This window comes from Lissotriton vulgaris, chromosome 8 (assembly GCF_964263255.1).
Source record: "Lissotriton vulgaris chromosome 8, aLisVul1.2, whole genome shotgun sequence".
In the NCBI taxonomy this organism is placed as follows: domain Eukaryota; kingdom Metazoa; phylum Chordata; class Amphibia; order Caudata; family Salamandridae; genus Lissotriton; species Lissotriton vulgaris.
The window spans coordinates 859,858,172-859,870,351 of NC_141696.1; positions in this window are offsets into that span (position 1 = coordinate 859,858,172).

Sequence of the window (12,180 nt, forward strand, 5' to 3'; positions counted from 1 at the left end):
ATGATAACTGCGTCTGCCCCGTGCCTGAGGTGCATCATCAGAGCTGTGTGAATAATAACTGCGTCAGCCCCGTGCCTCAGGTGCATGATCAGAGCTGTGTGAATAATAACAGCTGTGAGCCCCTGCCTGAGGTGCATCATCAGAGCTGTGTGAATAATAACTGTCAGCCCCGTGCCTGACGTGCATCATCAGAGCGGTGTGAATAATAACTGCGTCAGCCCCGTGCCTGAGGTGCATCATCAGAGCTGTGTGAATAATAACTGCGTCAGACCGTGCCTTTAGCTTTATAGTCCGAGTCAACAAGTAAGCATGGGAGGCACTGACTAACAACAAACAGACTGCCTGCATGTTTAAAACTGAACTCACTCTAACATATTAAGTACGAAGTGTGTGTGGACACGGAGAAAGTCAAAATGTAAATGGAGGAGAGCGAGGACTTCCTTTTGACACTTGCAGGGAGATCCGTTTTAAATCAAAATAATACATTGACTACCAGAGCACCGTCAAAGAATTCCTACAAATTACATTAACAGAATCCCCTTAAAAGTCGGGAGGGCGGGTGAGAGAAGAGGCAGCCAGCTTGTTTATGAGCACCACGCGCCTCGTGAACAGGGCCGCGCGCCCCTCTGCAGACTCCCCCTGCATTCCAGAGAGGCGTGCGACGCGATCCGGTCAGCAAAGCAATGCTGTACAGACAAGGCCTGGCAGCGCGCACAACATTATCCTATGGGGAAACGCTGCGCGCGGCCAGGTCTTGTCTCACTTCGGCGTTCTCAGACTGCTGAGACGCCGACTATAGTTCTCGGCGAGAACGCGCTTTCAGCGCGTTACTAGTCGAGACCTAATAAAAAAGCACCAGTTGAAGTGTACAGGGGAACCTGGCTCTCCCTTCTCCGAGGTGTCCCACCAGCTCACAGCAATGCAGTAATACACAAATATGCTTGGGATTCCTCTATCTCCTCATGTCTTCACCAGGCAGGCCTGGGCCTCCCAAAATAGAACCCAGGGTCCTCCATGTAATGTACCATTATAGGCACACTTGCACTAAATTCATGTACACAGCACACACATTGTCCAGTACTGTTACCGCCGTGTATTGTGTCAACAAAGGCACACATACACTCAGCACAGACATTCGTTCTGCGCACACTGCTCAGTACTGTAGCCTTTATGTACTGTGCCAGACAGGCAAACCTACAGCCAGCGCACACATTCACCATGCACCTCTGCACACCACTACAGCCTTCATGTACTGTACTCCTCGCAGGTACACATACACCCAGTACATGCACTCACCGTGCACGCACTGCATAGCACTACATTTTTCTTGTACTCCGTTCCTCGCATTTACACATACACCAAGTAAATGCACTCATGGATGCAGGGCACTGTACAGTATTTCGCATCTAATTGATGTTGGCCAAGGGTGAGTTAAGCACACAGCACTGGAACTTTAAAAAGTGGGTGAGCCTGTAGACCTCGCGCATGAACAGAGGTTAACAACCATTGGCAAAGTTAATATGCTTTACCTATGCGAGATCTAATTGCTTTGTCAATGTGTTTTTTACACATGTTGAACAGCAGGGTGGGTTGCTGTGCAACATGGCTTAAAGTAAAGAACAAAGAAACGCTGTCAAGCAGCCATCGCTCAGCACCTGATACCAATATTATTTTCTGTACTTTCAGCATGTTGCGCAGCAGCCCGCATTGCTGTGCAACATATCTAAAAACATTGACAATAGATCTTGCATAGGTAAAACCTACTGGTGTTGCCAATTCTTGTATTATTTTTTTTACAAGAGATTACGCCCAATATGTCTTTATTTATCTTGGAGGTTAATTGCGAGTTACCTGAGCGTCAACCAAAAGTTGTTTTGCCTCACACGGAGTGGAGCTGGTAATGGAATTTTCTTGCAGGATATTGGTGAAACAGAGAGTGGATGAGACCAGTAAAGGAGGCAAAGCTGCTGTAGGCTACCTCTCCTGCAGATGTCCTTGGGGAAGGGCAGTGCTTAATTTGTAAAAATAAATGTGTCAGGGCCCTCATCAGGAGGCCACTGCAGCCTGAACCACCTATTGCCCCAACCAGTGCTGTACCGACACAAGTATTAACCATCACGCTCCTACAAGTGTGACGATTCAGATTATTCCAGGCAACCCAAAGCATTTAAGAAAGGCTTGGGCAGCAGGCACAAGCCATTTTTAATGTATATTGAATTATTAAACAACTGTTGTTGTGTTAATGTCAAAATTAGACAAACAGCACCACCATGCGCCAGCGCTCATAAGTGCCGGTATTGGCAATTAAGTGCCAGTACCCAGCACTTGAAACCACAGGGTACAATTAAGCACTGGGGGTAGGTTTACTGCAGTTCATCTTAAAAACCCATGAATTCTGATTCTGGTGTCGCCTGAGACACACAGGACTTCTGGGTCTGTCCTGACCTCTCTGACGTCCGGCTGGAGCACGAACCGTTTCACTTTAGGAGCTTTCTGCGAGGGTTCTCACTAGAAGCAGCACTTCGAACAGCTATTGCATCCATTTGCAAGAACATTCACTGCTTTGATCGTCAAAGATATTTCACATAAATGAAAACATACTTTAATTCGGAAACACGAATCCTAGAAATTGAAATTACAGTATTGCACATTTAAAGATAATCCGCAACTCCCCAAACGCTACACTTTAATTACACAGCGAATTAAGAGGAGGCCAGGGGATCACGGGAGCCAGAATTCCTCAGAGTGTTTCTTGCAGTGTTTGTAGTCTGTTTTGTTAAACTTGCTCAGCTCCACCCGAATACATATCAGACAGATCGATATTGAACCCAATTGTTAAACTACGTCAATTATTAAGCCTTGCACAGAGAAAGGTAACTGAATAAACCAGGCGAATGACACTTCATTCTGTGTGACTGTAGACTGGATTATGTGTTTAAGAAAATCTTGCGCGCACAAAAGTCACCGAAAGCTGGTGCAAGTGCTTTAAGAAGCACTACATAAATTCACATGTGTAAATTAAGAAAGTGTCACTAGTGTTTGTCCTTCTTATATGAACTTATAATATTGGTTATACCACACAGATAATTAAAACGATTGGCTCCAGAGCAGGACATGACGGGTTATTACCATATACGGAGCAGGCTGCTGTTGTTGGTCCAGATCAGGGCAGACCTAGACAAATATGGTGAATTTGCCCTTTGCCCCAAATTGCTCACTTGTGTCAAATCATGGGAACACTGGTGAAACCTCTGTTATCTTGGCTCTACAGTGGTTAGCAACCACATCTCTTCCGCACTTCTCTAATTGACCACCTGGTTTGGATAAAAGAAGCTTCCTGGATGTGCTGTAGGGTCCAGGGAGTAACACAAATTCTGGATTAACATAGCCAGCAACGACGCTTAGAGACATAGGGGCATATTCTCAAGGATTGATCGCTGAGTTATCGGCACTTTATCGCAGCCAAAGTGGCGATAAATTTATCGCCCTATTCACAAGCTGGTGCAAACAGCCCATAGTTTACCTGCCATTGCAGCTGCCAAAAACATCACCACAGACGACCTGGGCAACTATTGCCAATGAGATGCAGAATAGGCGTTCCTGTGGAAAAAGCTGCGATAACACCACTCCGCAACATTCTCAACGACCAGCCAGATCGGCGATAGGATCACAAAACATGCGATAAGGCGCGTTAGCAGCAGTAATTCAACACCTGCTCTTACTTGTGTAAAGTCGGACGACAACCTGCACCAGAAAAGGAAGCCCAGCCCAGAGCCAAACCAGAAGAACAACAGAAGCCATGGAGACACTGATCATGCAGCGCAGACAAAGACAGCGGACCTTCAGAAAATGCACAAGCCCCACAGACCCAACACCAGAGGATGTCATTGACCACTACAGACTCAAAAGGACAACCATCCTCCGCATCCTGAACATCATAGCCCACTGGCTGACGGTACCAACACAGCGGGCAGACAACATCCCTTCGCAGACAAAGCTGCAGGCTGTGCTGCAACTGTTGACCTCTGGTACCTTCCAACCAACAACTGCCAGAGTCGGGGTGTCTCACAGCCAGCCTTATCAAAGTTCATCCCAATTGTCTTGGGTGCCATCATCAGCTTGGTACCCCAGCACTTTTACTTCCCCACACTGCACAGGAACAGCTGGAGACCAAGCAAGGCTTCTACGCCGTAGCTGGCTTCCCGCACGTGTTGGGGGCAATCGACTGCACACATGTCTCACTTGTGCCCCCTGCCGACAATGCACACAATTACCGCAACAGAAAGCACACACATTCCATCAATGTACAGGCAATAGTGGACCATCGGGGACTCTTCACCAATGTCGTCACCAACTACCCAGGCAGTGTGCATGATTCCTACATCTTCCGACAGTTCATCATCAACCACCACTTCCAGGATGGCACCTATGGGAATGCACTGCTCGTTGGTAAGTACCAAATAAACACACCACACACCCCAACTCCACAACCATGCAACTCACAACTCTGGGGAAGCACACGTTACAAACTCACATACAACGTGCCAAACAACATGCCCATAAACCAGACACGACAGCACAACTTACTGTGGTAACCTGGGCTAGCCATGTAAATGAGCCATCAACAGCATGGCACCTCAGCCACACAATAGCAGAATGTGGGGAGAGGTGGGAACCAGGCATGTGCGAAGGAGGAAATTGACCCATGAATGAGAATGTACACAATGCCAAGTGTGGCTGGATGTGCTGGACTTACTCAAGTATGCAGACCACAGGCAAATCCATGTCGACATACACTGCTGGTGTTTGGAGTGAAGTGGACAGTGGAGGCAACCATGTCACCCCAGCCAGTGGGGAAGATCGCTGAAATGTAGCTTGTTACGTCCCCCCCTTTAAGCGTGAGCGGAGTAAGCCAACCCGGCGTACCCCAGGCCAGCGTAGGGGTGTGAATAAAAAGCACTTAGCTCTGGGAGTGGTTCTCTTCCGGAATGCCCAACGTGTCTGCCAGGGTGGCGCCTCTCACCCCGCCACGAGGCCGACGCCGTGAGCGGTAGTGCCTGCAATCCTGTGCGCCTGCTGCACCCCTGGCCGCTGGTCCCCGAACTCGTCTTGCCCGCACCTGCGCACCCAGGCCTCACTGCTCACCTGCCGACACCGGCGTGTGTCAAAGAAGGCCCACCACGTGCCGGTGCAAGCTCCAAGCCAGAGGCCAGCGACCTTGGCAGCCTCCTCCGACCATTACAGCGTCTGTGACACAGGTCCGCAGTACTCCTTTCTCGTTGACAACGTACTCCACTGCTGCCTCTGGCCCAAACTACGGTCAAGTAGGTCACACATTTGGAACTGAGTCTTGATATCAAGTCTGTGTAGTCCACTTAGTATCAGATGTCAAGAGAAGAGACACAGAGGTAAGGAGCAACTGCCCAGGAGCGGTGACTAATCCACTACCAAGATGTCTCCAGCACCTCCACTGTAGAAAAAGATACACGATTGAGGAATCCACAGAGCGTCTGCTGATTTGATCAATCCCCGATCCATGCCTCGCCACGCTGGAACTTGGGCACTAATGACTTGGCCCCATCTGTGAAAGTTCACAGAAATGCATTGAACACCTTGAAACATCTCGAATCAGAATATCAAAAGCCATCGTAATTATCTAGCATATAAGAAAGAACCTGACCGAGTACTGATGAGAACCCTCCAATGAGAATAGGGTTCAGAAACGCATCGACCGTACACAACCAGACAAAATAATTAGTATAGCACTGATTGATACAGTGGACAAACAAGGCAGCATACCTGTTGTGATTTTTTGGTTTATCGTCTAGTTGTTTGTAGCAGGTGGCAGTAGTAAAAGTGTAAATAATTCTGCACTAAGCATGGGCGAATTTTGCGAATCTGGCGTTCGCGAATTTTGTGAATTTGCGAACTCGCAATCCGCAAAATCCGCGAATTCTCGCGAATTTGCGGATTTTTTTTTTGTGTTCGCAAGGGTTTCTGCCAGTTCGCGAGGGTTTGGTACCAGTTCGCAATTGCGAACTTACTTGTCGGCTCGCAACGTTTCTACGTCTGGTTCATCATCACTGGTTCCAGCACCCTCTGTTTCACCACTGCCACCCTCTGTTTCACCCATGCCACCCTCTGTTACATCAATGCCACCGTCTGGTACATCATCACTGTAGATTATGGGGGGGGAAAGCAAGCACACCTGCCCTGCTTCAAATGACATGAATTAATTTGGGGTTGGTTTATTAATGTGTCACTGTTTTAAAATTCCAGGTCTGGCGCCTGCTTCCTTATCAGTAATTTGCTTTCTGTTGCAGTGCAATTTTTTTTTCCAGGACCTTTGTGGCCTACTTGTAGCTATTCTATAAGCCTGCTGTGAGGGTCAGAGCAGGGTCATACAATTGTTGCAACTAGCAACTGAACTCTGGAGGGGCCCCAGTCAGGAAGCACTACAGGGAATGGTTACTAATGATGAGTTTGAACTCTTGCACCTGCTGAGTGCTTTCAGTTTAGCAAAACTCGTTTTTCTGCAATTTCACGGGATTCGCGGGGCGCGAACTTGCGCGAGATTGGATTCGGAAGCCGCAAATTCGTGCGAATATGCGATTTGTGTTTTTGCGGCGTGTTAGTTCGCAAGGTTTTGTGCGTTTTAGCGAGCCGCTTGTAGCGCAAGGCGCAAAGTTACCCTCGCGGTCGTTCAAGGGCGCGGCCATCTTGTTTGCATGACGTATTTCCGTTTCCGGCCGCAAAGTGTAATCTCGCAAAGTGTGCGGCTCGCTAGTACAATTTTGCGTGTGTTCGCGAGGAAAATCTCGCGCAAACTTACCCGCGCGGTCGTGAACGGACGCGGCCATCTTGTTTCTCATTCATTGCTATGGTTCTGGGCATGCTTTTTGTATCCTCTCTAAATCTCTGCCATCCTTTGCTTGTTTGAAGTTTTTTTTGATCTATTTTACTTATTATCTATCCCTCTATTTTTCTAGCCCTATATTTTTGTGTTTACTGCTACTTTTGGTTAATTTTAAACTACTTTTTTAAACTCTTTTCTTTTCTTCTCTTCCCTATTCTATTTTCTTTATTATTTAGCTTCCTTTCCGCCCAGACCATGGTGAAGGGAGCCGGGAAGCATCCAGAGAAGGGGAAGGGTCCCGCACCCCGTGCCCGGCTCCCGTGCGGGCGTTTGAGGGGGGAGACAGTCGCACCCCGGGAGATCTTCAGCCCGGAGGAGGTGGCCGCACTCATTTTTTATGTTCAGCGCCGCCTCCCCAGGACCATCATGGCAGGCGGCAGGATCAGTACCGGGTACGGGATCCGGGAGCGCCGGGAGCGCCGGAAGCGGTGGGAGAAGGTGTGCCGGGCCATGTACCACCACTCTCGGGTCCGGCGCACCCACAACCAGGCCACCCACCGCTGGACGGATGTCCTGGACCGTGAACGCGATCTGCTCGACCTGCTTGGCCTTGAGATCCCCGGGCTTGGTGAGTAGTAGTAGCTATTTCTTTACTACTCTGTTTTCTCCTGCTCTGTGTGTTATCTTGCAAATTTTTGTTTTTTACCAAGAGCAATAATGCTGCTGATTACATTGTAGGTAAATTGCGTCACTTTATTTGACGCAACTGCGGCGCAAACAATGTGCCCTATTTACAACGTGAGGCATCTAGGAGATGCGTCACGTTGTAAAGCACTGTGCCATAAGGAGGCGTTCCTGCGCAGGGGGGGCGTTTCTGCGCAGGAACGCCTCCTGAAAGTGGCTGAGTGAAATCTATGAGATTTCACTCAGTCACATTCAGGGCAATGCTGCGTCAAAACCCTGCGCCTGCTTGAAGCAGGCGTAGGTCTTGACGCAGCCTTGTGTAGATGGGGCACCCCCGAACCTTGCTGGAGCTGCGTCGCGCTTGCGACGCAACTCCAGCAATGCACAACATTTCCGGCACAGATGCGTCACGCATCTGTGTCGTTTTTGCACCATGGTGCGCCGCATTATAAATGCTTTAGAAAAGGGGGTGGTGATGAACAGAGTGTCTGAGTTAAGCAGACCACTCTTACCCAGTCCAAAGATCAGGGCTTGATCCATCACCGTTATTTATCTCACTGCCCCATCCCAGCTCAGAACCTGGCTATATGCAAATCAGTCTGTCCCTGGCCCAGTGCATCATGGGAATAGGGCAGACTAAACTACCAAGCCAATTCTTCACCAGAAAGGAGACAAGCTACCGGGGACCGGTTTCTGGCATTTCAGCCTTCTTCGGCCCGGCTTGCTTGAATCCTGATGGAGCAGTGAGAAAGGGACTCATGTCTGAGTATACCCTGCCACACCTATAGGGGCCAAAAACGATTTAGAAAAGGGGGTGGTGATGAACAGAGTGTCTGAGTTAAGCAGACCACTCTTACCCAGTCCAAAGATCAGGGCTTGATCCATCACCGTTATTTATCTCACTGCCCCATCCCAGCTCAGAACCTGGCTATATGCAAATCAGTCTGTCCCTGGCCCAGTGCATCATGGGAACAGGGCAGACTAAACTACCAAGCCAATTCTTCACCAGAAAGGAGACAAGCTACCGGGGACCGGTTTCTGGCATTTCAGCCTTCTTCGGCCCGGCTTGCGTGAATCCTGATGGAGCAGTGAGAAAGGGACTCATGTCTGAGTATACCCTGCCACACCTATAGTGGCCAAAAACGATTTAGAAAAGGGGGTGGTGATGAACAGAGTGTCTGAGTTAAGCAAACCACTCTTACCCAGTCCAAAGATCAGGGCTTGATCCATCACCGTTATTTATCTCACTGCCCCATCCCAGCTCAGAACCTGGCTATATGCAAATCAGTCTGTCCCTGGCCCAGTGCATCATGGGAACAGGGCAGACTAAACTACCAAGCCAATTCTTCACCAGAAAGGAGACAAGCTACCGGGGACCGGTTTCTGGCATTTCAGCCTTCTTCGGCCCGGCTTGTTTGAATCCTGATGGAGCAGTGAGAAAGGGACTCATGTCTGAGTATACCCTGCCACACCTATAGTGGCCAAAAACGATTTAGAAAAGGGGGTGGTGATGAACAGAGTGTCTGAGTTAAGCAGACCACTCTTACCCAGTCCAAAGATCAGGGCTTGATCCATCACCGTTATTTATCTCACTGCCCCATCCCAGCTCAGAACCTGGCTATATGCAAATCAGTCTGTCCCTGGCCCAGTGCATCATGGGAACAGGGCAGACTAAACTACCAAGCCAATTCTTCACCAGAAAGGAGACAAGCTACCGGGGACCGGTTTCTGGCATTTCAGCCTTCTTCGGCCCGGCTTGTTTGAATCCTGATGGAGCAGTGAGAAAGGGACTCATGTCTGAGTATACCCTGCCACACCTATAGTGGCCAAAAACGATTTAGAAAAGGGGGTGGTGATGAACAGAGTGTCTGAGTTAAGCAGACCACTCTTATCCAGTCCAAAGATCAGGGCTTGATCCATCACCGTTATTTATCTCACTGCCCCATCCCAGCTCAGAACCTGGCTATATGCAAATCAGTCTGTCCCTGGCCCAGTGCATCATGGGAACAGGGCAGACTAAACTACCAAGCCAATTCTTCACCAGAAAGGAGACAAGCTACCGGGGACCGGTTTCTGGCATTTCAGCCTTCTTCGGCCTGGCTTGCTTGAATCCTGATGGAGCAGTGAGAAAGGGACTCATGTCTGAGTATACCCTGCCACACCTATAGTGGCCAAAAACGATTTAGAAAAGGGGGTGGTGATGAACAGAGTGTCTGAGTTAATCAGACCACTCTTACCCAGTCCAGAGATCAGGGCTTGATCCATCACCGTTATTTATCTCACTGCCCCATCCCAGCTCAGAACTTGGCTATATGCAAATCAGTCTGTCCCTGGCCCAGTGCATCATGGGAACAGGGCAGACTAAACTACCAAGCCAATTCTTCACCAGAAAGGAGACAAGCTACCGGGGACCGGTTTCTGGCATTTCAGCCTTCTTCGGCCCGGCTTGCTTGAATCCTGATGGAGCAGTGAGAAAGGGACTCATGTCTGAGTATACCCTGCCACACCTATAGTGGCCAAAAACGATTTAGAAAAGGGGGTGGTGATGAACAGAGTGTCTGAGTTAATCAGACCACTCTTACCCAGTCCAGAGATCAGGGCTTGATCCATCACCGTTATTTATCTCACTGCCCCATCCCAGCTCAGAACCTGGCTATATGCAAATCAGTCTGTCCCTGGCCCAGTGCATCATGGGAACAGGGCAGACTAAACTACCAAGCCAATTCTTCACCAGAAAGGAGACAAGCTACCGGGGACCGGTTTCTGGCATTTCAGCCTTCTTCGGCCCGGCTTGCTTGAATCCTGATGGAGCAGTGAGAAAGGGACTCATGTCTGAGTATACCCTGCCACACCTATAGTGGCCAAAAACGATTTAGAAAAGGGGGTGGTGATGAACAGAGTGTCTGAGTTAAGCAGACCACTCTTACCCAGTCCAAAGATCAGGGCTTGATCCATCACCGTTATTTATCTCACTGCCCCATCCCAGCTCAGAACCTGGCTATATGCAAATCAGTCTGTCCCTGGCCCAGTGCATCATGGGAACAGGGCAGACTAAACTACCAAGCCAATTCTTCACCAGAAAGGAGACAAGCTACCGGGGAACGGTTTCTGGCATTTCAGCCTTCTTCGGCCCGGCTTGCTTGAATCCTGATGGAGCAGTGAGAAAGGGACTCATGTCTGAGTATACCCTGCCACACCTATAGTGGCCAAAAACGATTTAGAAAAGGGGGTGGTGATGAACAGAGTGTCTGAGTTAATCAGACCACTCTTACCCAGTCCAGAGATCAGGGCTTGATCCATCACCGTTATTTATCTCACTGCCCCATCCCAGCTCAGAACCTGGCTATATGCAAATCAGTCTGTCCCTGGCCCAGTGCATCATGGGAACAGGGCAGACTAAACTACCAAGCCAATTCTTCACCAGAAAGGAGACAAGCTACCGGGGACCGGTTTCTGGCATTTCAGCCTTCTTCGGCCCGGCTTGCTTGAATCCTGATGGAGCAGTGAGAAAGGGACTCATGTCTGAGTATACCCTGCCACACCAATAGTGGCCAAAAACGATTTAGAAAAGGGGGTGGTGATGAACAGAGTGTCTGAGTTAAGCAGACCACTCTTACCCAGTCCAAAGATCAGGGCTTGATCCATCACCGTTATTTATCTCACTACCCCATCCCAGCTCAGAACCTGGCTATATGCAAATCAGTCTGTCCCTGGCCCAGTGCATCATGGGAACAGGGCAGACTAAGCTACCAAGCCAATTCTTCACCAGAAAGGAGACAAGCTACCGGGGACCGGTTTCTGGCATTTCAGCCTTCTTCGGCCCGGCTTGCTTGAATCCTGATGGAGCAGTGAGAAAGGGACTCATGTCTGAGTATACCCTGCCACACCTATAGTGGCCAAAAACGATTTAGAAAAGGGGGTGGTGATGAACAGAGTGTCTGAGTTAAGCAGACCACTCTTACCCAGTCCAAAGATCAGGGCTTGATCCATCACCGTTATTTATCTCACTGCCCCATCCCAGCTCAGAACCTGGCTATATGCAAATCAGTCTGTCCCTGGCCCAGTGCATCATGGGAACAGGGCAGACTAAACTACCAAGCCAATTCTTCACCAGAAACGAGACAAGCTACCGGGGACCGGTTTCTGGCATTTCAGCCTTCTTCGGCCCGGCTTGCTTGAATCCTGATGGAGCAGTGAGAAAGGGACTCATGTCTGAGTATACCCTGCCACACCTATAGTGGCCAAAAACGATTTAGAAAAGGGGGTGGTGATGAACAGAGTGTCTGAGTTAAGCAGACCACTCTTACCCAGTCCAAAGATCAGGGCTTGATCCATCACCGTTATTTATCTCACTGCCCCATCCCAGCTCAGAACCTGGCTATATGCAAATCAGTCTGTCCCTGGCCCAGTGCATCATGGGAACAGGGCAGACTAAACTACCAAGCCAATTCTTCACCAGAAAGGAGACAAGCTACCGGGGACCGGTTTCTGGCATTTCAGCCTTCTTCGGCCCGGCTTGCTTGAATCCTGATGGAGCAGTGAGAAAGGGACTCATGTCTGAGTATACCCTGCCACACCTATAGTGGCCAAAAACGATTTAGAAAAGGGGGTGGTGATGAACAGAGTGTCTGAGTTAAGCA